Here is a 25,386-nt window from a genome sequence, read left to right on the forward strand (position 1 = left end):
TGCCGGCCGCGCCTTCATAGATCATCATAGAATTTACATAGAACATAGAACATAGAAAATACAGCACAGAACAGGCCCTTCGGCCCACGATGTTGTGCCGAACCTTTGTCCTAGATTAATCATAGATTATCATTGAATCTACAGTGCAGAAGGAGGCCATTCAGCCCATCGAGTCTGCACTGGCTCTTGGAAAGAGCACCCTACCCGAAGGTCAACACCTCCACCCTATCCCCAGAACCCAGTAACCCCACCCAACACTAAGGGCAATTTTGGACACTAAGGGCAATTTAGCATGGCCAATCCACCTAACCTGCACATCTTTGGACTGTGGGAGGAAACTGGAGCACCCGGAGGAAACCCACGCAGACACGGGGAGAACGTGCAGACTCCGCACAGCCAGTGACCCAAGCCGGGAATCAAACCTGGGACCCTGGCGCTGTGAAGCAATTGTACTAACCACCATGCTACCGTGCTGCCCACCAACGCCTTCAGCCTTCAGCGACCTGAGTCCCAAATTCTGGGATTCCTTCCCTAAACCTCTCCACCGTTCTCTCTCCTCCTTGTCTCTCTCCTCCTTTGAAATGTTCCCCTTTGCCCAAGATCTCTAACCTAACATCTCCCTGCCACAGAATTGTCACGGGGCACAAGGAGGTCACCGTGGCCCACTGCGTCTGCACTCGCTCTCCAAATGAGAATTTCCCCCAGTGCCATCGCCCCCACAGAGCGGAGAATCGGCGCCACCGGGGCCGGCGTGGTCGGCGCAGCGCCGGCAGGCGGCCGCTGTATCCTCAGAACTGAAGTTTCTCAACCTTGGAGCCATTCTTCTTAAACCTCTTCTGCACTCTCTCCAATGTGTTCACTTCCTTCCTAACGTCCGGGGGCCCAGAGCTGGACGCAGTGCTCCATCTGAGGCTGAATTCGTGTTTCATACAAGCTCAACAAAATCTTGCTCTTGTACGCCGTGCCCCGATACTGCGGGCTGAATTTTCCCATTGCCCGATGCCGAAATCGGGAACGGCGATCGGGCGGAGTACAGCTCCCGACAGCGGAATCGCGGCAGGCAACGGTTGAAATGAAAATCACTTATTGTCACAAGTAGGCTTCAATGAAGTTACTGTGAAAAGCCCCTAGTCGCCACATTCCGGCGCCTGTTCGGGGAGGGCGGTACTGGTTTGGCGCCGGATCGCGATGCTCCTCCCCCTCCAAAACGGCAGCGTTGCCGCACAGGCCACACGCAATTGCAACCGCGTTCGTATCTCATTATCCGGGCCCACCCGCGATACTCCGCCTCCAATGGGCCGGGGTCCCGGAGGTGCGGTCCACGTGCGCGCTCAACGGCCGTGAACCTGACCTGGTGGCTGCGGAGAGAGAGAGAGGGAGCGCCACAGTGCCAAGCACCACCATATTTCGCCGACAGCCGTGCCGCCGGTCGGGGGTGGGGGGGGCTTCTGCCAGGGCTGGGGGGAGTAGTGGGGGAGGGGGGGGGGCAGGATGTGGGCTGTGGGGTCAGGGTGGACGGCGGCGCGGTCCAACAGAACCGGGATCATCTTTTCCTTGGCGATCAGTGGATGTGTGGGGTGTAAGTGTTCGCGCGGCTGCAGATTGTCAGCCCTGCGCGGGTCCAGCGCGGAGCCAGTGATTCTCCCACCATTTTCCGGGTGTTCTGCGGGTGCTTCACGCGGCGCTGGTTCTAGCTCCTCACCGGTACCGCCGTTGGTGTCAGCGCGTATACTCAGGAACGGAGCCCTCCCTGTTTAACGATCTCTGCACAGATACACACAGGCCCCTCTGCTCCTGCACCCCTTCCAGAATTGTACTCGTTTTATATTGTCTCTCCCTGTCCTTCCTCACATGTCAGTGCCAAACCTTCTCTGCTAATTGCTGCTGTGAAGTGCCTTGGGATGTTAGAGGTGCTATATAAATGCAAGTTGTTGTCTCAGTGAAGGATCAGGATTAGCAGAGATTCAATCAGGAGCTGGGAGATGCTTTAATCACGGGTCGTGTGCTTCATAGACTGATCTGTGACCTTCCGTAACCTTTCCATTGATTGATGTCAATGTGTTATTTTCCCCGAAGTGTCGATTGGTGCAGAACGCGCCCTGCTGTCACAGCCCAGTAACAGCAGAATACAACTGAGACTTGTCACAGGGATCGAACAAAACTAATTACACTTCAGGAACTAAATTAGTAAGATGTCAGAACCGGCACTGAGGAACACAAGCACAATTCTCTCAGCGTATGCGCACCGGAAGAAACCAAATCACAGCTTGGGTTCATCATCAGTGAGTTCCGTTAAAGAGGGAGTCTCTCCGCCAGAGACCCCGGTTAAAGAGAGAGTCTCTCCGCCAGAGACCCCGGTTAAAGAAGGATTCTCTCCGCCAGAGACCCCGGTTAAAGAGGGATTCTCTCCGCCAGAGACCCCGGTTAAAGAGGGAGTCGCTCCATCAGGGACCCCGGTTAAAGAGGGAGTCTCTCCGTCAGGGACCCCGGTTCAAGAGGGAGTCTTTCCGCCAGAGACCCCGGTTAAAGAGGGAGTCTCTCCGTCAGGGACCCCGGGTAAAGAGGGTGTCTCTCCGCCAGAGACCCCGGTTAAAGAGGGTTTCCCTCCGCCAGAGACCCCGGTTAAAGAGGGAGTCTCTCCGTCAGGGACCCCGGGTAAAGAGGGAGTCTCTCCGCCAGAGACCCCGGTTAAAGAGGGATTCCCACCGCCAGAGACCCCGGTTAAAGAGGGAGTCTCTCCACCAGAGACCCCGGTTAAAGAGGGAGTCTCTCCAGCAGAGACCCCGGTTAAAGAGGGAGTCTCTCCGCCAGAGACCCCGGTTAAAGAGGGAGTCTCTCCGCCAGGGACCCCGGTTAAAGAGGGAGTCTCTCCAGCAGAGACCCCGGTTAAAGAGGGAGTCTCTCCACCAGGGACCCCGGTTAAAGAGGGAGTCTCTCCGCCAGGGACCCCGGTTAAAGAGGGATTCCCTCCACCAGAGACCCCGGTTAAAGAGGGAGTCTCTCCACCAGAGACCCCGGTTAAAGAGGGAGTCTCTCCGGCAGAGACCCCGGTTAAAGAGGGAGTCTCTCCGCCAGAGACCCCGGTTAAAGAGGGATTCCCTCCGCCAGAGACCCCGGTTAAAGAGGGAGTCTCACCAGCAGAGACCCCGGTTAAAGAGGGAGTCTCTCCACCAGGGACCCCGGTTAAAGAGGGAGTCTCTCCGCCAGGGACCCCGGTTAAAGTGGGAGTCGCTCCATCAGGGACCCCGGTTAAAGAGGGAGTCTCTCCGCCAGGGACACCGGTTAAAGAGGGAGTCTCTCCATCGGGGACCCCGGTTAAAGAGGGAGTCTCTCCGCCAGGGACCCCGGTTAAAGAGGGAGTATCTCCGTCAAGGACCCCGGTTAAAGAGGGAGTCTCTCCGTCAGGGACCCCGGTTAAAGAGGGAGTCTCTCCGCCAGAGTCCCCGGCTAAAGAGAGAGTCGCTCAATCAGGGACCACGGTTAAACAGTGAGTCTCTCCGTCAGGGACTCCGGTTAAAGAGGGAGTCTCTCCGTCAGGGACCCCGGTTAAAGAGGGAGTCTCTCCGTCAGGGACCCCGGTTAAAGAGGGAGTCTCTCCGTCAGAGACCCCGGTTAAAGAGGGAGTCTCTCCATCAGAGACCCCGGTTAAAGGGGGAGTCTCTCCGTCAGAGACCCCGGTTAAAGAGGGAGTCTCTCCGCCAGAGTCCAAGGCTAAAGAGAGAGTCGCTCCATCAGGGACCCCGGTTAAACAGTGAGTCTCTCCGTCAGGGACTCCGGTTAAAGAGGGATTCCCTCCGTCAGGGACCCCGGTTAAAGAGGGAGTCTCTCCATCAGGGACCCCGGTTAAAGAGGGAGTCTCTCCGTCAGGGACCCCGGTTAAAGAGGGAGTCTCTCCATCAGAGACCCCGGTTAAAGAGGGAGTCTCTCCGCCAGAGACCCCGGTTAAAGAGGGAGTCTCTCCATCAGAGACCCCGGTTAAAGAGGGAGTCTCTCCGTCAGGGACCCCGGTTAAAGAGGGAGTCTCTCCGTCAGAGACCCCGGTTAAAGAGGGAGTCTCTCCGTCAGAGACCCTGGTTAAAGAGGGATTCCCTCCGCCAGAGACCCTGGTTAAAGAGAGTGTCTCTCCGCTAGAGACCCCGGTTAAAGAGGGAGTCTCTCCGCCAGAGACCCCGGTTAAAGAGGGAGTCTCTCCGTCAGGGACCCCGGTTAAAGAGGGAGTCTCTCCATCAGAGACCCCGGTTAAAGAGGGATTCCCTCCGCCAGAGACCCCGGTTAAAGAGGGAGTCTCTCCGTCAGAGACCCCGGTTAAAGAGGGAGTCTCTCCGTCAGAGACCCTGGTTAAAGAGGGATTCCCTCCGCCAGAGACCCTGGTTAAAGAGAGTGTCTCTCCGCTAGAGACCCCGGTTAAAGAGAGTGTCTCTCCGCCAGAGACCCCGGTTAAAGAGGGAGTCTCTCCACCAGAGACCCCGGTTAAAGAGGGAGTCTCTCCAACAGAGACCCCGGTTAAAGTGGGAGTTTCTCCACAATGGGCCCCGGATAAAGAAGGCATCCCTCCATAAGAGACCCGTTTGAAAATTGAAATCTCACAATCAGGACAGCCTGTTCCAGATTCACTGAAATGTGGACTGATATGAGACAAAACAAATATGAAATAAGTCATGGAAAAATGTATGTTGCATTGTTCTAACCCTCCCGAGAGTCACGGGGGGTGGACCGTGAGGTTCCCCGTAACCTCGGACGAATACAAGCTCCTCGACAACGGGACGGTGCTTGCCCTTAACCAGGGGAGCCCAGCGGACATTAAAAACACGGACCCAGATGTGGGTCAGGGCGGGGGGCCCTCTGGGGAGCAGAGTTGTAGATAGTAAGATTGTGTTAAATAAACCTTTTGTTTCGCCTCCACCATCGCTTCCACGTGGTCTCTCTGTCAGGATCCAACACGCATCTTTGAGGATAAGAGACGGTTTGGAGGTGATTTGAAAGATGTTTCAAATGATAAAGAAATGCAACAGGGAGATAGACGCAGAGCGGTTATGCTGACATCATCTGGACTTCAGAGGTTGAAGAAGGCGCCTCCTTCTCAAGGGCAATTAGGGATGGGCAATAAATTCTGGTTTAGCCAGCGATACCCACATTCCGTGAAAGAATAAGGAAGTCTAGAGCAAGAACCTGTAGGTAAAAGATTAAATGTAAGAGTTTTTATGCGGAGAGCAAGAGCAAGCTTTTCTCGATTGTGTTCAACGATGTTGGGCATGATCTGACAAGAATAAACAGAGTCCGTTCTGGGTGGGATCAGAGTTGTCGTTCCCGGTGCTTGTCGTGCCGGGAAAGATCCCGCTATCTAACAGCACTCTGGGGGGGGGTTTGGGCCTCAATGGGGACCCCCGGCCCCACCCCCTTCCCCACCGAGGTCAATGTTCGCATCATTTCCTGCACTGACGAGCAGAGGTCATCAGTACAGGAAGAGATTGTGGCGCCATTAGGGGCTGGTTTAGCACAGGGCTAAGTAGCTGGCTTTGAAAGCAGACCAAGGCAGGCCGGCAGCTCGGGTTCAATTCCCGTACCGGCCACCCCGAACAGGCGCCGGAATGTGGCGACTAGGGGCTTTTCACAGTAACTTCATTTGAAGCCTACTTGTGACAATAAGCAATTTTCATTTCATTTTTCATTTTTAAATCTCTCGCCCCCCCCTCCAACCCCCCCCCCCCCGATTGTATTGAATGGCGGAGCGGATTCGAGGGGCTGGATGGCCAACTCCTGCTCCTAGTTCTTATGTTCTATATTCTAATGCTAAGGAGCATCCCAAAGGATCTGGAGAGACAAAGAAGTGAAGGGAGGGCTTTCCAGCGTTTAGATCCTCAGCAATTGAGAGAATGACCAGAAATGGAGCCAGGGGAGAAGATGTCGGAACTGGAGGAGCACAAAGATCACAGAAGGAGAAGATTACAGAGATAATGAGGGGGCAAGACCATGGGAGGACTTTTAAAAATTGAAGCGTTTGTGGCTTCGGTCTTCCCAATATTAATAATAATCTTTATTATTATCACAAGTAGGCTTACATTAACACTGCAATGACGTTACTGTGAAAAGCCCCTAGTCGCCACACTCCGGCGCCTGTTCCGGGTCCACAGAGGGAGAATTCAGAACGTCCAAATTACTAACAAGCACGTCTTTCGGGACTTATGGGAAGAAACCGGAGCACCCGGAGGAAACCCACGCAGACACGGGAGGGCGTGCAGACAGTGACCCAAGCCGGGAATCGAACCCGGGACCCTGGCGCTGTGAAGCCACAGTGCTAACCACTCTGCTACCGTGCCGCCCATATATTTATTGAAAAAAAAAATCCTCTGACCTCGTGCTGAACCCTGATGGGAATAATAACAAACAAGATGAGCAAGACTGGAGTTAATTACACAGAGCGCTTGCTGTACCTGATTGGGTTTTTCCTTGTTTAAAGTACTCCGAGAACCAGAGGAATCCTTTGGAGTTGACGAGCATATTTAGTATTGAGAGGAGGTGATTTTCCCCATCGTCCTCGGCCCACGTATCAGGTTCGCTGCACCCACATCAAATGCTGCTCTATCAAGCTGACAACATCCATCTCTCAATGCCCCCTACTTCCAGCTCTCTAACGTCACCCATCTCGGCCCCCCGCCTCAGCTCATCCACTGCGCACACCTTCACTGGTGCCTGTCTTGCCTCCAGGTTCAAATGTTGCAACACATTCCTGACAGGATCCCAGGGTTGTTCAGGCACAGGGGGAAGCCATTTGTCCCACTGGGTTTGCATTGGCTTTCCAATTGAGAAATTCAACCAGTGCCGTTCTGCTGTAAGAGTTTGATAATTCTACTAAGTTTTAGAATCAGTAATATCGACGGATTATATTCTGAAAACACAGTTTAAATGGAAAGGTTCAGTTTGAATTTCTGTCGGGCGTTGAGAGTCGTGGCAATTGGGGAGCAGGAAGAAGCTTCTTGTGAAGAAGTGACATAATTTTACCAGTTCAGGACTGAGCTACTTTGAGGCCTGAGCTGAAGCAGACAGATGTGGCTTAACGGGAATTATACAATGTGTTTCTAAATCAGTTTGAAGGAATGACGAAAAGAATTGTAAATTTAGGATGGCACCTGGGGCTGGTTTAGCACACTGGGCTAAATCGCTGGCTTTGAAAGCAGACCAAGGCAGGCCGGCAGCGCGGTTCAATTCCCGTACCGGCCTCCCCGGACAGGTGCCGGAATGTGGCGACGAGGGTTTTTTTCACAGGCGGGGTGGCTGAAGGATCGGGGCACCATTTAAAAATAGCTCCTCAATCGACGAATTCACTTGATGATGTAAGCGCATTCTCGACGAGACGTTTCAAGCCGAGGCCAAATAAAACGGCAATGTGCCGCTAATAGCGACGTGTTTCTGGGCGCTATGGGTGCTGGGAAATACCCGCTAAACGTACCCATAATTGGACTCGGTTATTTGTATCTGTGTCGGTGTCAGGATTTGTCCTTACCCCGTTGAAGTTGTATTTCCCCCAGTTGACTATTCTTACTCTGGAATGACCTTTGTCCTTTTCTGTCATCATCCTAAACTTTATGACATAATGATCACTGTCTCCTAAATGTTTCCCCCACTGTCACATGGTCTACCTGGCCCACCTCATTCCCAAGGACCAGGTCGGACATGTCCTCCTTTCTTGGTGGACTGAACATTTTCCTGAACACACCCTTGCCCCCTTCTCTGCCCTTTGCACACCTACTATCCCAGTCTGTACTTGGATAAATAAGTCCCCAGTAGAACTACTCCAAAACCTTGACGCCGCTCTGTAATTTCCTTGCACGTTTGGGGGGGATTTTCCGCACCGTTTTGCGGTGGCTGAGGCAGTTCGCCATTTGCTGGCTGCGGGATTTTCCGGTCCCGTCTCTGTCAACGGGGTTTCCTGTTGTTCCCGCCCTCTGCTCCTCATTCCCCAGTGGCGGGGGATTGCAGTCGGTGGAACCAGAAAACCCCATAGGCTGGAGCGGCCGGGAAATCCCTCCAAATATGTATTCTCCTACATTCTCCCCACTAGTTGGTGGCCTATAGACTACACCAAGAAATACAATTGCACCTTTTTGTTCCTCAACTCGAACCACATAAATTCTGACTTTGACCCCTCTGGGACACCCTCTCTCTTACTCAAAGCCGCCATTCCTCCTCATTTTCTTCATTTCCAATCTTTCCTCAACAACTTGTACCCAAGAACATTTAATACCCAGTCCTGCCCTTACTTGAGCCAGGTCTGTTATAAAGAACAAAGAACAACAAAGAACACAGAAAAGTACAGCACAGGAACAGGCCCTTCGGCCCTCCAAGCCCGTGCCGACCATGCTGCCCGACTAAACTACAATCTTCTACACTTCCTGGCCCCGTATCCCTCTATTCCCATCCTATTCATGTATTTGTCAAGATCCCCTTAAATGTCACTATCGTCCCTGCTTCCACCACCTCCTCCGGTAGCGAGTTCCAGGCACCCACTACCCTCTGTGTAAAAAAACTTGCCTCGTACATCTACTCTAAACCTTGCCCCTCGCACCTTAAACCTATGCCCCCTAGTAATTGACCCCTCTACCCCGGGGAAAAGCCTCTGACTATCCACTCTGTCTATGACCCTCATAATTATGTAGACCTCTATCAGGTCGCTCCTCAACCTCCGTCGTTCCAGTGAGAACAAACCGAGTTTATTCAACCACTCCTCATAGCTAATGCCCTCCATACCAGGCAACATCCTGGTAAATCTCTTCTGCACCCTCTCTAAAGCCTCCACATCCTTCTGGTAGTGTGGCAACCAGAATTGAACACTATACTCCAAGTATGGCCTAACCAAGGTTCTATACAGCTGCAACATGACTTGCCAATTCTTCTTCTCAATGCCTCCGGCCAATGAAGGCAAGCATGCCGTCTACCTTCTTGACTACCTTCTCCACCTGTGTTGCCCCTTTCAGTGACCTGTGGACCTGTACTCCTAGATCTCTCTAACTGCCAATACTCTTGAGGGTTATAGCCACAATCTTGTAATTCGACATGGAAATCTGCGCCCGTGACTCCCTGTTATGTATTGAAGTAATACTGCCTGCTGGTGGAACATCATCTGACCTGTAGTGATGTCAGTGGGGCACTTACATGGGCTTTGAGGGAAGTTCACCAGCTTAGCCAGTTGAAGCAACATCTACTTCTACTTTTTTCTCTTTGCGGTTAACAACGGGAATATAACGGAAGGGAGAACTGGCGACGAGGATTCAGGCCGTAAACAACCACCGATGAGAATTCGGTCGGGAAACAATCATCGACGATGTTTGTGGCAAGTTTTTAAAAAAAGGTAAATTTTAAAATGCTATTCAGACCTTGAGAAGTGGCCGACAAGTAAACTGATCGATCGCGACCGCCATTACGAAAATAAATCGACACAATCGCGAGTAACTGGAGAAAATCTTGAAGGAAGAAAGTGAGGCTTCCGGCATTGGTACTGTCTGTCGTGGGGAGAGGCCGCGGAGACACCGCACGTGGCCCTGTGAACGGGCTGTGGGATCGGGAACCGGGGAAGCTGCCGGCTCTGCAACTTTGCTGCTCCAGAACTAATAGTCCAGCAAAGGGAATAGCTAGTTTGCATGTGGGCTAGACCACTTGCTTTGCGAAACGAGACGGAAGGGAGGAAGGCTGAAGAAGTGCAGACCAGGAAACCGGGATCCAAAACAACGACAGGAAATAGTGGCACCGTAGACATGTTTGACAGACTACGAGGCATGGAATTCTTACGAAGAAAGGTTCCAAGAGTACTTTGTAGCAAACCAGACACCAGAAAACCTGCAGGCTGCGACTTTCCTCAGCTCAGTTGGGCGAAAAACACTAATTTTGTTTCAAAATCTAGTCCACCTCCCTGCTAAACTAGGAGAAAACACCAACAACGAGTTAATGACAATCTTTAAAGGACAATTCGCTCCCTGTCCGCGGTTGATAGCTGAAAGATTTTGCTTGCATCATCGTGCTCAAGAGGAAGGGGAATGCATTTTGCAATTCGTAGCAACATTATGTCAAATAGCAAAGTACTGTGAACTTGATGATACACTGCAAGACAGACTGGTCTGTGGACTCAGCAATGTAGCCATCCAAAGGAAACTGTGGTGTGAAGGTGTATTAACCCTGAACTCTGCTGTGGAAATCGCTACTTCCATGGAACTCGCAGCGAAAGAGGCTTTGTTGATTGGAGTCCGAGCAAAATTTCATAAGATCAGGCTGCTAAAAACAAGTTTGAGAAAATTCTACCTTGGCATCGCTGTACTCAAGTGGGACATTCAGTAAGAGAGTGCTGGAGTAAGGGGAATAAACGCAAATATTGTGGTCAAGCTTCGTCAGCAGGGAAACCGTGTACCAAGAACAATATAGCCAAGTCTGTTAGTCAAGTTCACCAGTTTAGTGACAGAACTAAAGAGGAGACAATGGGCGATATTCTCCGACCCCCCCCGCCGGGTCGGAGAATTGCCGGGGGTTGGCGTGAATCCCGCCCCCGCCGGTTGCCGAATTCTCCACCACCGGATATTCGGCGGGGACGGGAATCGCGCCGCGCTGGTTGGCGCCCCCCCCCGCGATTCTCCGGCCCGAATGGGCCGAAGTCCCGCCGCTAAAATGCCTGTCCCACCGACGTAGATTAAACCACCTACCTTACCAGCGGGACAAGGCGGCGCAGGCGGGCTCCGGGGTCCTGGGGGGGGGGCGCGGGGTGATCTGGCCCCGGGGGGGTGCGGCCACGGTGGCCTGGCTCGCGATCGGGGCCCACCGATCCGCGGGCGGGCCTGTGCCGTGGGGGCACTCTTTTCCTTCCGCCTTCGCCACGGTCTCCACCATGGCGGAGGTGGAAGAGACTCCCTCCACTGCGCATGCGCGGGAATGCCATCAGCGTCCGCTGACGCTCCCGCGCATGCGCCGCCCGGAGATGTCATTTCCGCGCCAGCTGGCGGGGCACCAAAGGCCTTTTCCGCCAACTGGCGGGGCGGAAATTCGTCCGGTGTCGGCCTAGCCCCTTAAGGTTGGGGCTCGGCCCCCAAAGCTGCGGAGCATTCCGCACCTTTGGGGCGGCGCGATGCCCGACTGATTTACGCCGTTTTGGGCGCCAGTCGGCGGACATCGCGCCGTTTCCGGAGAATTTCGCCCAATGTGTCAATCGGCTTCAAGAATTCAAGGTTGGTGTCTTGTCAGTACAAGGTGATCAGCAACGCTTTCGGCTTTCCCCAAAACTCATTGGAAACCCTGTCAAGATGGAAGTGGCTACGGGCGCTGCAGTATCACTAATACCTGAGACTATACACAGTCAGAAGCTAAAACATCCACCTTTACAACCACCGGATGCCATCCTAAGGAAGTCAAAGCATTTACAGGATGCATTATGCTGGAAAGTAACGGTCATAAAGCGAAGTTGCCTCTCCACCTTTTCCAAGGAAACGTCTCTGCCTTGTTTGGTAGATTGTGGTTGAGAAAGAGAAAATGAGACAACTAATCGATTTAAAGAATGACCTGCAACAACTTCTCAACAAGTATGTAAATGTGTTTAAAGAGTCTCTGATCTCAATGACTGGAGTTGAAATTAAACTTTAAGATCAAGCCAGACAGTGCACCTAAAGGTCTTAACGCATGTACCGTACTGTACACCATCAGCCCCAAAGTAGAAGATGAACTTGAAAGATAAATGAAGACAGTCATTGAACTCATTATCACCAGTGGGCGGCACGGTAGCACAGTGGTTAACACTGTTGCTTCACAGCGCCAAGGTCCCAGGTTCGATTCCCAGCTTGGGTCACCGTCTGTGCAGAGTCTGCACATTCTCACTTTGTCTGCGTGGGTTTTCTATGGGTGCTCCGTTTCCTCCCATAAGTCCCGAAAGGCGTGCTGTTAGGTAATTTGGACATTCTGATATCTCCCTCTGTGTACCCGAACAGGCGCTGGAGTGTGGCGACTAGGGGCTTTTCACAGTAACCTCATTGCAGTGTTAATGTGAGCCTACTTGTGACAATAAAGATTGGTTTAAGATTATTGTCGGACTGAGCAACACCAAACGTTCCTGCGTTAAAGTGTGATGGTTCAATAAGAATTTGCCACAATAAGAATTAAAACCACAATGAATCCAGTACTGTGTGCAGACCACTATCCCCTACCGCTTATTGAAGATTTAACCTCTGGACTCGCAGGAGGCCAAAAGTTCAGCAAAATAGATCTTTCTCAGGCATATCTTCGGACGAACGTGTCTGCAAAGTCACAATCATTGCGTATCATAGTGACACATCGGTATCAGAGACTTCCACTTGGGATAACATTGGCACCTGCCCTTTTTCAGAGATCCGTGGATCAAATTCTGAGTGGGCTAGTTGGTGCGAAAAGTTACCTCAATTAAATCCTTATTCCAGATTCAAATAATGAATAACACGTGATGAATTTGGAAGCTACCCTGACACGATTACAAAGTCACAATCTTGGAGACAAGAAAGAAAAGTATGAATTTTTTAAGTCTTCTATCACCTATCTGGGTGACCCAATATCTTGGGTCACTGTCTGTGCGGAGTCTGCACATCCTCCCCGTGTGTGCGTGGGTTTCCTCCGGGTGCTCCGGTTTCCTCCCACAGTCCAAAAATATGCAGGTTAGGTGGATTGGCCATGATAAATTGCCCTTAGTGTCCAAAATTGCCCTTAGTGTTGGGTGGGGTTACTGGGTTATGGGGATGGGGTGGAGGTGTGGACCTTGGGTAGGGTGCTCTTTCCAGGAGCCGTTGCAGACTCGATGGGCCGAATGGCCTCCTTCTGCACTGTAAATTCTATGATAATTTCGATGATAATCTGGGTCATGTCATTGACAAAGACTGTCTACAGAAAGAACCAAAGAAGGTGACTGAGATCCTAGAAACCCCACGTCGACAAAATGTGGAGGGCGCTTTTAGGATTGCTCAACTATTATGGCAAATTCATTCCCAACTTAGCAACGAGGCTGAAGCCAGTGCACGTTTGCTTTGTGTCGAACAGGCTTGGCACTGGAACGTGGAATGTAAAAATGCTTGTCAGAGAAGTTTTAATGAAGTCACTGGCCCACTGCAATCCAAAGCTGAGGTTGCAGTTTGCTTGTGATGCAGCACCCTATGGGGTTAGAGCAGTTGTTTCGCACACAATGCCCCCCGGAGAGGCAGCAACCAATAGCATTGGCCTCAAGATCACTGGCGAGCGCAGTGTCGAATTACGCTCAGCTGGATCAAGGTTTCAGCATCACCACTGGCGTAAGAAGGTTTTGCCGTGAACTTTCAAGACGTCACTTTCCGCTTTTGACTGACCATCGACCCTTAACTGCAATCTTGGGGCCGTGTAAAGATACTCCTTCCTCAGCGGCCGATCAATGACAAAGATTTTGTCGGCACACAATGATGATATCGAGTATCGTAAATCAGAGCAGCCTACACAGATGCTTTATCCACACTGCCGCTACAAGTCAAACAAGATCATGAAATCAAACAAGAATCTGAAGAAAATTTCATAAAAATTTCTCGCACACGGATAATGGGCGGGATTCTCCCAACGGGAGTCTAAGTGCCGATGCTGGATTAAAAACCGGAGGGTTTTACCCCGGCGTCGGCACCCGTTCCCAGACCCCTATTCTCCCCCCTCCGTGGGGCTAGCAGGGGTGTCGCGCGATTGGCGGGGGTGGGGCCTCGGCGCGGCATCTGAGACCTGGCGCCGCGTAAAAGATGCGGCGGGACCAGGTGTGGACGGTGCCGGGGGGACCAGGAGTGGACGGTGCCGGGGGGACCAGGTGTGGACGGTGCCGGGGGGACCAGGTGTGGACGGTGCCGGGGGGACCAGGTGTGGACGGTGCCGGGGGGACCAGGTGTGGACGGTGCCGGGGGGACCAGGAGTGGACGGACCGGAGAATCGCCGCTCGCCGTTTGCAGTGAGTCTCCAAGTGGCCCGGCACGATTCGCGCTGCACTGGTTTCGGGGGGGGAGAGAATCACGTGCGGGGGTCGGGGCGGCGGGGCGTGATTCGTGCGGCACTGGTTTCAGGGGGGGGAGAGAATCACGTGCGGAGGTCGGGGCGTGATTCGCGCGGCACTGGTTTCAGGGGGGGGGGGAGAATCACGTGCGGGGGTCGGGGCGGCGGGGCGTGATTCACGCGGCACTGGTTTCAGGGGGGGGAGAATCACGTGCGGAGGTCGGGGCGTGATTCGCGCGGCACTGGTTTCAGGGGGGGGAGAATCACGTGCGGAGGTCGGGGCGTGATTCGCGCGGCACTGGTTTCAGGGGGGGGGAGAATCACGTGCGGAGGTCGGGGCGTGATTCGCGCGGCACTGGTTTCAGGGGGGGGGAGAATCACGTGTGGGGGTCGGGGCGGCGGGGCGTGAATCGCGCGGCACTGGTTTCGGGGGGGGGAGAATCATGTGCGGGGGTCGGGGCGGCGGGGTGTGATTCGCGCGGCACTGGTTTCGGGGGGGGGAGAGAATCACGTGTGGGGGTCGGGGTGGCGGGGCGTGAATCGCGCGGCACTGGTTTCAGAGGGGGGGAGAGAATCACGTGCGGGGGTCGGGGTGGCGGGGCGTGAATCGCGCGGCACTGGTTTCGGGGGGGGGAGAATCATGTGCGGGGGTCGGGGCGGCGGGGTGTGATTCGCGCGGCACTGGTTTCAGGGGGGGGAGAATCACGTGCGGAGGTCGGGGCGTGATTCGCGCGGCACTGGTTTCAGGGGGGGGGAGAATCACGTGCGGGGGTCGGGGCAGCGGGGCGTGATTCGCGCGGCACTGGTTTTGGGGTGGGGGAGAATCATGTGCGGGGGTCGGGGCGGCGTGGCGTGATTCACGCGGCACTGGTTTCAGGGGGGGGAGAATCACGTGCGGAGGTCGGGACGTGATTCGCGCGGCACTGGTTTCGGGGGGGGGGATAATCACGTGCGGGGCTCGGGGCGGCGGGGCGTGATTCACGCGGCACTGGTTTCAGGGGGGGGAGAATCTCGTGCGGAGGTCGGGGCGGCGGGGCGTGATTCACGCGGCACTGGATTCAGGGGGGGGAGAATCACGTGCGGGGGTCGGGGTGGCGGGGCGTGATTCGCGCGGCACTGGTTTCAGGGGGGGGGGGAATCACGTGCGGGGGTCGGGGTGGCGGGGCGTGATTCACGCGGCACTGGTTTCAGGGGGGGGGGAATCACGTGCGGGGGTCGGGGCGGCGGGGCGTGATTCGCGCGGCACTGGTTTTGGGGGGGGGGAGAATCACGTGCGGGGGTCGGGGCGGCGGGGCGTGATTCGCGCGGCACTGGTTTCAGGGGGGGAGAATCACGTGCGGGGGTCGGGGTGGCGGGGCGTGATTCGCGCGGCACTGGTTTCAGGGGGGGGGGAGAATCACGTGCGGGGGTCGGGGTGGCGGGGCGTGATTCGCGCGGCACTGGTTTCAGAGGGGGGGGAGAATCACGTGCGGGGGTCGGGGCGACGGGGCGTGATTCGCGCGGCACTGGTTTCGAGGGGGGGGGGAGAATCACGTGCGGGGCTCGGGGCGGCGGGGCGTGATTCACGCGGCACTGGTTTCAGGGGGGGGGAATCACGTGCGGGGGTCGGGGCGGCGGGGCGTGATTCACGCGGCACTGGTTTCAGGGGGGGAGAATCACGTGCGGAGGTCGGGGCGTGATTCGCGCGGCACTGGTTTCGGGGGGGGAGAATCACGTGCGGGGGTCGGGGCGGCGTGGCGTGATTCGCGCGGCACTGGTTTCGGGGGGGGGAGAATCATGTGCGGGGGTCGGGGCGGCGTGGCGTGATTCGCGCGGCACTGGTTTCGGGGGGGGGGGAGAATCACGTGCGGGGGTCGGGGCGGCGTGGCGTGATTCGCGCGGCGATTCTCCCACCCGGCAATGGGGTGGGGGGAGAATACCGCCCAATATACCTGAGACTCCATCTGAAGTGCAGGGTTATACAAGAACCGATCCAGTGATGGCGAGGGTTATGGATATGATTCTAAAAGGTACATAGATACAGAGAAAATAGGAGCAGGCGGAGGCCTTTTGGCCCTTCGAGCCTGCTCCGCCATTCATCATGATCATGGCTGATCATCCAACTCAATAGCCTAATCCCGCTTTCTCCCCATAGCCTTTGATCCCATTCTACCCAAGTGCTATATCTAGCCGCCTCTTGAATATATTCAATGTTTTAGCATCAACTACTTCCTGTGGTAATGATTTCCACAGACTCACCACTCTCTGTGTGAAGAAATGTCTCCTCATCTCTGTCCGAAATGGTTTACCCTGAATCCTCAGACTGTGACCCCTGGTTCTGGACACACCCATCATTGGTAACCTCTTCCCTGCATCTACCCTGTCTAGCCTTGTTAGAATTTTCTAAGACTCTTTGAGATCCCCCCTCATTCTTCTGAACTCCAGCGAGAACAATCCCAACCTCGTCAATCTCTCCTCATATGACAGTCCCGCCATCCCTGGAATCAGTCTGGTAAACCTTCGCTGCACTCCCTCGAGAGCAAGAAGTTCCTTCCTCAGAGAAGGAGCCAAAACTGCCCACAATACTCCAGGTGTGGCCTCTCCAAGGCCCTGCATAATTACAGCAAGACATCCCTGCTCTTATATTCAAAACCTCGCGCAATGAAGGCCAACATACCATTAGCCTTCTTTACCGCCTGCTGCACCTGCATGCTTACCTTCAGCGACTGGTGCACAAGGTCACCCAGGTCCCGCTGCACACTCCCCTCTCCCAATTTACAACCGATCAGGTAGTAATCTGCCTTCTTGTTTTTGCTTCCCAGGTGTATAATCTTACACTTATCCAAATTATACCTCATCTGCCATTGATTTGCCCCAACCTGTCAAGATCATGCTGTAGATCTCTGCATCCTCGTCACAGTTCACCCTCCCACTCAACTTGGTATCATCTGCAAACTTTGAGATGTTACATATTGTACGTTAACAAATGTGAATCGGATGAATGCAGACCTCAAGCTCTACATCACAAGAGGACTTGTGCTGACAGCCCAGAGTGGAGTTCTGCTCGCGTGATTATTCCTCCATGCCTGTGTAACCGGATCCTCGGTCATCTACGTTAGGGCCATCCTGGTGTGGACATCCACCTCTGCAAACCTTACACCCGTGGGAATGGTCGACACAACCATGGCAGAGAAAACGTATTAACTACCCTGGTCCAACTGAGGGGTGTGTGTGATGGTCAATGCACCCTCAAAATGGCCAAATGTCACAATCAGGAAATCCATGACATCATGAACAAACCATTGAGGGACGAGATAAGGTATTCGCAATGTTCAGAAGGCCGGTGTTACGGACGTCTGGTCAGCTCTCAGCAGAGGCTAAGATTCTGAACATGGGCCATTTTCTTCCGATAGGGACATTCGTTCTGGACCCTTTTTCCAAAGCCTGCCTCAGTGACAACTTTCATGACATACTCAGTGGATTTCCACTCTCTAAGACCTGCCCAGCCCCCTCAAACAAAGGTTCTTTGCGATAGTTTCCAGGTTTGAACTCATTATAGAATTTAGGGGCTGGTTTAGCACAGTGGGCTAAGCAGCTGGCTTGTAAAGCAGAACAATGCCAGCAGCACGGGTTCAATTCCCGTACCGGCCTCCCCGAACAGGCACCAGAATGTGGCATTTCGGGGCTTTTCACAGTAACTTCATTTGAAGCCTATTTGTGACAAGCGATTTTCATTTCATTTTCAATTTACAGTGCAGAAGGTTATCTTGGATGTCTGATTTCCCATTCACTTTTATACAAAAGAACAGAGCCATGCTATTGATATGCATCTAACCTCCCATTGATGGACAAAGAGACCATCAGACTCTGCAATGGGCTAATAGCTGGTCAGACAGGAATGTCCCAAAGAACAATGGATCTGGGGCATCCTGTGTATGCTCACTAATGAGTTTAAGTCTGACTGGGACACTGTGACTCAGCCAGGTGGGGTTGTCCCTCTGATTCCGTGCTGGAAGGTTTTTTTCCCCCCTCAGTCTGTTTAGTCCTTCCATTTCTTGCTACATTAGGAACTCATTTCTGGACCCAATTTCATAATATCGCCCTCACGTAACAGCCGGAGCAACTTGTAAGTCATGATGGAACTCAGTTTACATCAAAAGGGTTTGAATGTTACTTAAAGTGGACTGGTCTTTAACATATCAAATCTGCGTCGTATCCCCTGTCGCACAATTTGTTCAATCACTCAAACATGCAGTAAAGGCAGTGAGAGATCAAGGCTCGTTACCAAGGCTGTTAATAACTTTCTGATGTCGTATAGAAATACTGCACATGACACAATGCAGAGCTCACCAGCGGTCCTGCTCTTCGGAGGAAATTGAGAACGTAATTCGACCTCTTTACACCACCAGATACGCCAGAGATTGTCAAACGACAGCAGCAAGCACAGATTGCTCAAAGAGGGCAAAACTCAGAGATAAGAGTCTTCAGCTGTGCGCAGCAAGTATTAGCTAGGAGCGATGCAACGAGTGAAAAATGGACACGACCTTCATCCTCGCAAAGGCAGGCTTACACCATGCAGACGGATGATGAAAGAGTTTGGTGACGTCATGCTGACCAATTATTAACTTCTCAAGTTGGGGCAGCATGGCGGCACAGTGGTTAGCACTGCTGCCTCACAGCTCCAGCGACCCGGGGTTCAATTCCGGCCTCGGGTCGCTGTCTGTGCAGAGTCTGCACTTCCTCCCCGTGTCTGCGTGGGTTTCCTCCGGGTGCTCCGGTTTCCTGCCACAGTCTAAAGATGTGCAGGTTAGGTGGCTTGGCCGTGATAAATTGCCTCTTAGTATCCAAAAGGTTAGGTAGGGGTTACTGGGTTTCGGGGATAGGGTGGACACTTGGGCTTAAGTAGAGTGCTCGATGCAGACTCGATGGGCTGAATGGCCTCCTTCTGCACTGTGGGGTCCTCTGATAACTGAATGGACCGAGTCTTCGCCAGATGTAATCACACCTGAGTGCATGGACAGTGATTAAGCCAGAACTGAGATCTACTACAGAGGAAACCGCTGAATCTGTCACTGCAGAATCTTCTTAGCAATAGAGACAGTTACCAAGTTAGATTCTCAAGAAGTACCCCCTAGAAGTGAACAGGAAGACATGTCCGCGACACTGAATAGCCAAATTTCTGACCATTAAATATTATCTAAAAAACCGATGTCCTGCAAAGAGACTGCCTTACTAGTGCATATATGAATATTTAATATAGTGTGATGGAAGAACTGTTTTGTTGGATCTGCTGTTGAAGCGTTAAAAGAAAATGTTGTTTGCACTAAAGGAGTAAAGGGGAGGGTTCTATGCATTCAAATAACTCTGCCTGCTGGTTATTATCTGTCGTGACGCCAGCGGGGCGTTTGCGCAGGCTGAGGGAAGTACTTGCTCTGTTGCAGCAACATCTCCTAATAAAGACAGCGCTATGATGTTTTTACCAACTTAAGGCGTGACCCCTCTACTTTATTTCGTTGTGGCAAACAACAAGAATCTGACACTCCCCAATCTTATTTCCCTTCTCCAACATTCATGTACATTCTCAGTTACTCTGATTTAAACTCTTTCTCCCTTGCGCTGAGCCCATCACAGAAGTTATTCATCAAATAATCTAATAATCTTTATTAGTGTCACATGTTGGCTTACATTAACACCGCAATGAAGTTACTGTGAAAATCCCCCTAGTCGCCACACTCCGGCGCCTGTTCGGGTACACAGAGGGAGAATTCAGAATGTCCGATTCACCTAACAAGCACGTCTTTCGGGACTTGTGGGAGGAAACCGGAGCACCCGGAGGAAACCCACGCAGACACTGGGAGAGGGTGCAGACTCCACACAGATCATAGAATCATAGAATCGTAGAATTTACAGTGCAGAAGGAGGCCATTCGGCCCATCGAGTCTGCACCGGTTCTTGGAAAGAGCACCCTACCCCAAGGTCCACACCTCCACCCTATCCCCATAACCCAGTAACCCCACCCAACACTAAGGGCAATTTTGGAAACTAAGGGCAATTTAGCACGGCCAATCCACCTAACCTGCACGTCTTTGGACTGTGGGAGGAAACCGGAGCACCCGGAGGAAACCCACGCACACACGGGGAGGATGTGCCGACTCTGCACAGACAGTGACCCAAGCCGGAATCGAACCTGGGACCCTGGAGCTGTGAAGCAATTGTGCTAACCCCAATGCTACCGTGCTGCCTGAGGCTGGAGTTGAACCCGGATCCCTGGCGCTATGAGGCAGCAGTGCTAACCACCCTACCACAGGACCATATCCTTCTTTTCACCTTTGTCGTTGGTACCAATGTGGACTATGACTTCTTAATAATAATAATTTGATCACCTTTATTATTGTCACAAGTAGGCTTACATTAACACTGCAATGAAGTTACTGTGAAAATCCCCTAGTCGCCACACTCCGGCGCCTGTTCGGGTACACTGAGAGAGAATTCAGAACGTCCAATTCACCTAACAGCACGTCTTTCGGGACTTGTGGGAGGAAACCGGAGCACCCGGAGGAAACCCACGCAGACACGGGGAGAACGTGCAGATTCCGCACAGACAGTGACCCAAGCCTGGAATCGAACCTGGGACCCTGGTGCTGTAAAGCAACAGTGTTAACCACTGTGCTACCGTGCTGCCGAGGCTGTTCACCCTCCACCACTCAGTGCCATTCCCGATCCTAGCGCCAGGGAGACAACATACCACCATGGATTCACGGCTGTGGTTGCAAAAATGCCAGTCTGTGCTCCTAACTATCGAGTCACCTATCACTATTGCTCTTCTTGGGCGAGATTCTCCGACCCCCCCGCCGGGTCGGAGAATCACCGGGGGCTGGCGTGAATCCCGCCCCCGCCGGTTGCCGAATTCTCCGGCACCGGATATTCGGCTGGGGCGGGAATCGCGCCACTCCGGTTGGCGGGCCCCCCCCCGGCGATTCTCCGGCCCGGATGGGCCGAAGTCCCGCCACTAAAATGCCTGTCCCGCCGGCGTAGATTAAACCACCTACCTTACCGGCGGGACTAGGCGGCGTGGGTGGGCTCCGGGGTCCTGGGGGGGGCGCGGGGCGATCTGGTCCTGGGGGGTGCCCCCACGGTGGCCTGGCCCGTGATCGGGGCCCACCGATCCGCGGGCGGGCCTGTGCCGTGGGGGCGCTCTTTCCCTTCCGCCTTCGCCACGGTCTCCACCATGGCGGAGGCGGAAGAGACTCCCTCCATTGCGCATGCGCGGGAATGCAGTCAGCGGCCGCTAACGCTCCCGCGCATGCGCTGCCCGGAGATGTCATTTCCGCGCCAGCTGGCGGGGCACCAAAGGCCTTTTCCGCCAGCTGGTGGGGCGGAAATTCGGCTGGCGCGGGCGTAGCCCCTTAAGGTTGGGGCTCGGCCCCCCAAGATGCGGAGCATTCCGCACCTTTGGGGCGGCGCGATGCCCGACTGATTTGCGCCGTTTTGGGGAATTTCGCCCCTAGACTTTCCTCCAAACTCCTGTGCAGCTGAACACTCTCGCTGCCATGGACGTGACTCTGGCTGTACTCCCCGGATGAATCATCACTCTCATACGGTTTTCGGAACTAAATATTGCTTGGTGGGTGGGATACACTCATGGGTCTCCTGTATTTCATGCCTGTTTCTTTTCGACCGTCTGGTCGTCACCCGCTCCCTCTATCCTTGCATACCCTTCAACTGTGGGGTGACCACACCATAAACGTGTTATGCACATAGCTCTCAACCTCACGTATGCACTGCAACGATGTCAGCTGCTGATCAATGTGCAAAACGCGGAGCTAAAGCTACCGGAACGAATGACATTCGGTTTTTTTTAATAGATTTAGAGGTTGAACCCGGATCTTCAGCACCGTGAGGCAGCAGTGCTAAGCACCTTGCCACCGTGCCTCCCAAACTGATGACATTTCAAGCAAAAATGGTTATCCAGGACACGGGAAGCATCCTGGCATTCCCACATTGCACAGGATGTGCATTCCCGATGTTGGATCAGCACAGCCATTCCTTTATTAATTAGTTGTCCTTGCTGCCGCTACAAAACTTTACCGATACGCCTTAATTTTAATCTTCTCGGGCGTTGAGACTCAGCCCCTAAGCATCAACACTCACCAGCCGATTAACGTCTGAGTTTCCTGTGGTGCCGCGCCTCTATGTCAGTTTCCGAACTCTAGCTTCTCTGGTCCGCTCTGCGGCCACCTCCTCGCCACTTCTGGCACTTTTGAGAGACTCCCATGTTCCACCCAGCAGAAACCCATCCCAACACACACCTCGTTCCCCATCTCCCCTGTGCTCGGTTACCCACATTGGCCCCCAATCCAACACCAACTGGATTTACAAGCTTGCTTTACAATCGATCCATGGCCTTGCCACCATGCCCCCCCCCCTCACCACCCACCCCCCCGCGCCCCAACCCACACCCCCACCCTCTCTGTAATCTCCTCCAAGTGCGCAAGGAGTTTGTGCCGCCTTGTTGGAGTTGCACAAGGCATTAGTAAGGCCACACTTGGACTACTGTGTTCAGTTCTGGCCACGCTACTGTGGAAAGGATATTATTAATCTAAAAAGAGTGCAGAAAAGGGGGCGGGATTCTCTGACCCCGGGCCGGGTCGGAGAATTGGCAGAGGAGGGGGGGGGCGCGATTCACGCGATGACGATTCTCCGGTGACAGTGCGGGATGGGCCGAGTGGCCGCCGAGATAGGCCGAGTCCCGCCGGCACCAGTCACGTGTGGTCCTGCCCGGCGGGACCTTGGTGTCCATCCTGCGGGGGGGGGGGGGGGGTGTCCGACCCCGGTGGGGGCCTCCAGCGTGGCCTGGCCCGCGATCGGAGCCTACCGATCGGTGGGCCGGCCTCTCCTGGTGGGGGGCCTCTTTTCCTCCGCGCCGGGCCCCTATAGCTCTCCCCCATGTTGCGTTGGGGCCGGCGCGGAAAAGGGAACTCGCGCAACATGCGCGACTTCGTGCCGGCAGCAGCGCACATGTGCAGTCCCGTGGCACCCGTTTGACGCTAGTATCGCCAGCTGGAGCTGTGTGAGGGCAGCACGGTGGCACAGTGGTTAGCACAAATGCTTCACAGCTCCAGGGTCCCAGGTTCGATTCCCGGCTTGGGTCACTGTCTGGGTGGAGTCTGCACGTTCTCCCCGTGTGTGCGTGGGTTTCCTCCGGGTGCTCCGGTTTCCTCCCACAGTCCAAAGATGTGCAGGTTAGGTGGATTGGCCATGATAAATTGCCCTTAGTGTCCAAAATTGCCCTTAGTGTTGGGTGGGGTTACTGGGTTATGGGGATAGGGTGGAGGTGTGGACTTGGGTAGGGTGCTCTTTCCAAGAGCTGGTGCAGACTCGATGGGCCGAATGGCCTCCTTCTGCACTGTAAATTCTATGAGTCGCTCCAGTGCCGTGCTGGCCTCCTGTAGGGCGCAGGATCGCTGATCCTGGGGGCCTGTGACGCCGCCGTAAACGCCGTTGCGTCAACACTTAGCCTCTGGATCAGAAAATCCCGCCCAAGGTTTACTCGGATGCTATCAGGACTTGATGGTTTGGGTTAAAAGGAGAGGCTGGATAGGCTGGGGCTTGTTTCCCTGGAGCGTAGGAGGCTTAGGGATGATCTTGAAGTGAAATGAAATGAAATGAAAATGAAAATCGCTTATTGTTACAAGTAGGCTTCAATGAAGTTACTGTGAAAAGCCCCTAGTCGCCACATTCTGCCGCCTGTTCGGGGAGGCTGGTACGGGAATTGAACTGTGCTGCTGGCTGCCTTGGTCTGCTTTCAAAGACAGCAATTTAGCCCTGTGCTAAACAGCCCCTGTAGCCTAGGAAAGACCTCTTATGGAGGTCTATAAAATAATGAGGGCCATAGATTATGTAGATATTCAGCATCTTTTCCCAAAGGGCAGCACAGTAGCACGGTGGTTAGCACCATTGCTACACAGCTCCAGGGTCCCAGGTTCGATTCCCGGCTTGGGTCTCTGTCTGTGCGGAGTCTGCACGTTCTCCCCGTGTCTGCGTGGGTTTCCTCCGGGTGCTCCGGTTTCCTCCCACAGTCCAAAGATGTGCAGGTTAGGTGGATTGGCCATGCTAAATTGCCCGTAGTGTCCAAAATTGCCCTTAGTGTTGGGTGGGGTTACTAGGTTATGGGATAATGGGGATAGGGTGGAGGTGTGGGCTTGGGTAGGGTGCTCTTTCCAAGGGCCGGTGCAGACTTGATGGGCCGAATGGCCTTCTTCTGCACTGTAAATTCTATGATTCAAAGAGGGGTCCAGAGCTAAAGGTGAGATATACAAAAGGGTCCAGGAGGGCAATTCTTTCACACAGAGGGTGGTGAGTGTCTGGAACGAGCTGCCAGAGGCAGTAGTGGGGTGGGGGGGTAACATTTTTGTCTTTTAAAAAGCATTTAGACAGTTATATGGGTAACATGGGTGTAGAGGGATATGGACCAAATGCGGGCAATTGGAACTAGCTTAATGGTAAAAACTCAGCACATGGACAAGTTGGGCCAACGGGCCTGTTACCCTGCTGTAGGCCTCTCTGCCTCTCTAATTGGATCTCTGCGCTCCTCCAATCCTGGCCTCTTGTGCACCCCCAATTTTGATCAGCACTATTTTCAATGCTTGGGCCGCAAGCTCTCTAAACCTCTCCCCCCCCCCCCCCCCCCCCCCCCCCACCCCCCTCCCCACTCCATCTCACTCCCTCTCTCTTTAAGACTTCTGATCACCCGGCCTACAAGCTCCCGACGTGGCCCAATGCCAAATTCTGTTTCATATTTGCTCCGGTGAAGTGAAGTGCCTGAGGGCATCATGGGCGCTATCTAAATGCGGGTTGTCATGGAGACAAGATGTAATCCTCACAGGTGGGAACATTGCTTAACTTTACAAAGACATATCCTGCCAAAGCCATGGGCATGTTGCTAAACTACCGAGTATAGTCAACAATTATCCCTTCAAATTTCTGCAAGGGAAGTTGAATAACTGGTTTCCCAGGTCAGCACTTAGTGAGATGATTGGAACCTGGAGCTATTTGAGCCGATTTCAACAGCTAACTAACTGCCTTCCACTGAGAGATTCTTATCAACAATTGAATGCTCCAGGGCACTCTGCCGGACCAGGGAGAATCTCACATCTAACCCAGTAAATTCGCTTGGGCAGAACAAGTAACTTTGGGGCCCAGTCCCTCCACCACCAAGGGCTTTCCCACCTCGAGTCTGAGTCTGTTCTGCAACTCATTGATAAAGATTGTCTTCGTTCTGCAAACCAGGACGACCAACTCTTAAAAAAACTCTCAGAATAAGGCACATTTTGAGGGTGGGGGGGGGGGGGGGGGGGGGAGCTGATGGACCGTGTGATGACCGCATGGGATGCTGGCGAGAGCATGGGGAGCGGGGGT

The 25,386-nt window shown here is 53.7% G+C and overlaps 1 protein-coding gene across 14 annotated transcripts in view; it reads right to left on the reverse strand.

Annotated features, from left to right (window-relative positions):
* The window catches only part of pde2a (phosphodiesterase 2A), a 698,440-nt gene that overhangs the window by 366,813 nt on the left and 306,241 nt on the right, over window positions 1-25,386 (reverse strand). Inside the window, exon 1 of one of the 14 annotated variants that reach the window (XM_072477470.1) lies at window positions 16,978-17,117. The exons of the other annotated variants lie outside the window; for them this stretch is intronic. The gene's annotated coding sequence lies outside the window, so the exon portion shown is untranslated. Of the gene's footprint in view, window positions 1-16,977; window positions 17,118-25,386 lie in introns of those variants that run through there. 14 annotated transcript variants of the gene reach the window in all.

This window comes from Scyliorhinus torazame, chromosome 15 (genome assembly GCF_047496885.1).
Source record: "Scyliorhinus torazame isolate Kashiwa2021f chromosome 15, sScyTor2.1, whole genome shotgun sequence".
Lineage (NCBI taxonomy): Eukaryota > Metazoa > Chordata > Chondrichthyes > Carcharhiniformes > Scyliorhinidae > Scyliorhinus > Scyliorhinus torazame.